This window comes from Cavia porcellus, unplaced genomic scaffold, assembly GCF_034190915.1.
Source record: "Cavia porcellus strain 051 isolate PalLab524CR breed Dunkin Hartley unplaced genomic scaffold, mCavPor4.1 scaffold_9, whole genome shotgun sequence".
Taxonomy (NCBI): Eukaryota; Metazoa; Chordata; class Mammalia; order Rodentia; family Caviidae; genus Cavia; species Cavia porcellus.
The window spans coordinates 79,058,537-79,062,531 of NW_026947492.1; positions in this window are offsets into that span (position 1 = coordinate 79,058,537).

Here is a 3,995-nt window from a genome sequence, read left to right on the forward strand (position 1 = left end):
TGCTTTTCAGTGGACTAGCGCTTTGAGCACCTAAAGCTGAACTGTGAAACACAGTTGTTGATTGCCTCAATGAGACTGTGTAAATTTAATTTAAATTAGATTTAAAAATTGAGTTTTTGGTAACACCAATCATATTCCAAGTGCTCTGTGGTCCCGTGCTTAGCACCACTGTATCACACAACTGAGGTCGAGAATATTTTCTTCTCTCCTAAGAGTGTGTCACTGGTGTGATTCACTTTCCCGTTTTTGTAAAAGTAGAACAATACTTGTCTTTTTAGCCTGACAGAAAGGTTTTATAGGACCCATGAGAATATACCTGAATTTAATTTCTCTAAAACTCATTCTGAAACTGTCATCTCAGTTTAAATGGTGTCAGATTCCGAGTAAAGAGATCTTGAAATATTCAGCAAGAATGGCCAAGAATTTTGGAGCCCACTTAATAGCAAATTGGATTTTTGATGTTTGTTACAGACTAGTGCTGGATTGGATCTCATTTGAAACTAGGCCAATGGCAGTTTAGAAATTTATATTAGGTGGCTTAATGATGCTGGTGTGATCCAAATATTTAATGAATGTTTATGGTTCTGGAAATTTATCACAGTGAAACATACACTGCCTCACCCCCGCCTCCTCCCCTCCAGCACATATTCATTATTCTCCCCACTTTCTGGAGCACTTTTGGGAGAACTTTTTTATGAGGGTCTTTAGGAGATGTGATCAGAGATGCGGGGAGTGCCGGTGACAAGTGCCACCCGACAGAAAGGTGGACTCACAAGCACGTCACGGGGCATCCTGGCCTCCTGACTTGCTGGATCCTACACCACTCGATTTCTGTCTCTTCCTGAAACTGCAAATGATTGTGGAAGATGAGTGTCTCGAATCTGTTTGGGACATCTGGCCACCACGACAGCACAGCTAAAGACGCTCTGGAAAGTGGACTCCACAGCTTCTGAAAGAGGAAAGAATGCTGGGAAAGTGTACTCGAAGGGAGAGTTGTGGAGGGAATTCATGGCAACATGGCTTTGGTTGCCATAAAAAGCTTTTAAATATTCACCATGGTTTTCTGGCACACTGCATGCATCCTGAGAAATACTTCGGTAGGTGATTGTATCACGCTACGAGCCCCACAGCATGCACACAAACGAAGGTGGCTAGAATGTCACCCAGGATATGTACGATCTTAAGAAACCACTGCAGGCTGAGGTGACATCATGGTACACAAGTGGATTCTCTGCGTGCTGAGTGAGAACCCCCAGATGGGGTGAAGACACGCTCGTGACTTTTCATCCTGTGTGTCATCCGTGAGGAAAAGACATCTGACCACAGCACAAGACAGAAAGGGCCAAGTGCAATTCCTTTTAAATGTCACCTGCCAGGAGGAAGCTACTTGTTGGATGGGACTGAAGGTCAAGCACTGGAGAAGATGACGAAAGGGCAGAGGTAAAGTTACTGTCCCCGCTCCAGAGATGGCAATTTATTTCCAGGAAAATTTTGAAGCCTGGTGAGATGACTTAGGTGCATTGCTTTATCCACAGAGAAAAACAGTGTTTCACTACATATGCCTGTGAATCAGGAGGGCTTCATCAAAATACAGCACAAATTCAGGGAAAATGTCCACCATTGTTTATTCAGAATCAAAAGGTGCCCCCATCTGTACCAGGTTGTTAGGTTAAAATTTGTTGAGAGAAAAAGACATTAAGAGATAACCAAGTGGATAATTAGTAATAAATGAAGTGTTATAGTACAAAAAGCAAAGGGTCCTGTAAGAGCATAAAAGAAAAGAACCCAATCTTTTAAGAGCCAGAGAAGGTTTCCTGAAGCAATGACCTTCAGGACTGCATGTTCTTCAGATGCACAGAGGCCTCTGAATTACGTGCAGTTGATTCCCGGGAAGGACAGGAGATGCAGTGTGGGCAGAGGGTGCTGGAGGAGAAGCAAACGCACGAGGTCTGCCCGGGTATAAACACCGCTAGCTTGTGTCTTAATGGATAGTAATAACTCCCAGAGGAACATGGCAGCAGATGTCACGGTCTAGAGTGTTCGTTTGTTATCCAGATCCAGGCAAAGAAAGCTCTCCAGATGGAAAGAGGTAGCATCTCAGAGTTGTGGAGATGAGAAAAATACAGCATTTTCTAGAAATAGAGGAAGGACAGGGTGGGAGTTGAACTGCTTCTGAGACCAGATGGTTGAAATTCTGCAGAATCAGGTGAGTGAACGTCCCCCTGGGACAGCAGGTAAACTGACCTTTCACCAGGAAACACAGACTCTACAAGGATGACTGCCCAGGTGGTGGTGATGCTCGGGGAAAGAAAATGAAATCAACCCAGTAGCTTGGATTCGCCGTTGTGAACAAAGCACATTGAGCTGGACCCTGAAGACGGGCATAAAAACAGTAATGACCCAGGAAGGAGGAGGAATAAAGCTCTGGCCACCATGAAGGGAGGAAGGCTGGGGAGGAAGGGTGACTTTGGGGGTGTGGCCATGGGGGGCCAAAGAGAGACTCTCAGTGGGACCCAGACTCCTGCCATCCTGTGCCCCAGCAGCACGGCCTCAGCTGCATGGCCCTTACTAATTAACTTGCCGTCTAGTGACTGATTAAGCATTTAATAATTGTTTAGGGACGGGGCTGGGGATTTAGCTCAGCAGCATAAGCACCTGCCTTGCAAGCAGGCAGTCGTGAGTTCAATCCCTGGTACCGGAAAAAAAATTTTTTTAAAAAAATTTGTTTTGGGGATATTTGGGTTGTTCTGCTGGGCCAATCAGAAACAGTATCTGCTCCAGGAAGCAGCCCGCCTCCCTAGAGCAACTGGCAGGGTGTCTTCTCCCCCAAGTGAGCTGCCTGCTGAAGGAGCCCCACGGTTCCAGGTGAGGAGGAGCAGCCAGGAGTGGAAGGGACCATCGCAGCAGGGCCAGGATGCAGGTCACCTCCGTCCCACGTGGCTTTGTGCTCTCTGGTCACGTAACCTCTAAAGTTGCCCGTGTTTGTGGAGGCTAAGCTGAGGGGTGTCTCCAGCTCAGTGCCACCATGATCCCCCTCAGTGACACAGCAAGGACAGACCAGAACAAGCTAATCCTAGAAAACAAGAAACCAATGCGAAATCCTTGCCAGGCAGGACTCATTTTGTCTCAACTATTTGACAAGCTCAAGAGTGGCTTGATAACCTGGAGCATCAGGGGGAAAATGAGGAGGACAGGAAGTTTTAGCATCTATAGGGCTGCAGCAGGTCAGGGTGTAAAACCTCACCACCCCGCTTCCAGCCATGGCCGAAGTTTATTTTTGTTACCAGAGTTGCTGCTCTCAGTAAAGAACCAAGACTAAAACTTGCTCCCCACAAAATATAATTCGAAAATTAAAAGAATCTATTTAAAAGCCATCAGCCCTCCCGTTCAGACTGAGAGTCAGTCTTTCCAGGCAGCTCGGCACGCCCATATATCACCTCTCCCAGTGGAAGCCTGGTGCATAGACCATGTGAGAACCTGCGTTTCACACGCCACACCGACTAGACCTATTCCCGGGTTGGTAGTGGACATCTTCTTACTAGCAGTTGCACACACATGTGTTTATAAAGCACGTCTCTAGGTGGCAAAGGTAATGGGGTCAAACCCAAAACGCACACTCGGATCTTGGCTTGACCTGTGGCCAGTCTGGTGTTCTCTGTCCCCTCCTTTCCATTTCACAATGGACGCTCTACAAAGCCAGCACAGGTAAGGAGAGTTAGTATCATCATCTTTTAATATGATTCAGATGCTGATGCTGCTGGAGCCACAGTGAGCAACATAGGAAATACGTCTTAGAGGTAGATATGCTAGAACACAATTGGTCTCTCTATCAATAAAAATAATAACAGGTAACCAGAAATGATCATATTCCTTCAAATACAAATTATACTAATAATGTGATCATTTTGTAGCATGATCGGTATAAACCTTGAGCAAGGAGATTGCTCAGCAGCCGGTGCTTGAACGCCTTCCGAAAACTAAGAGGGGCAGGAGAG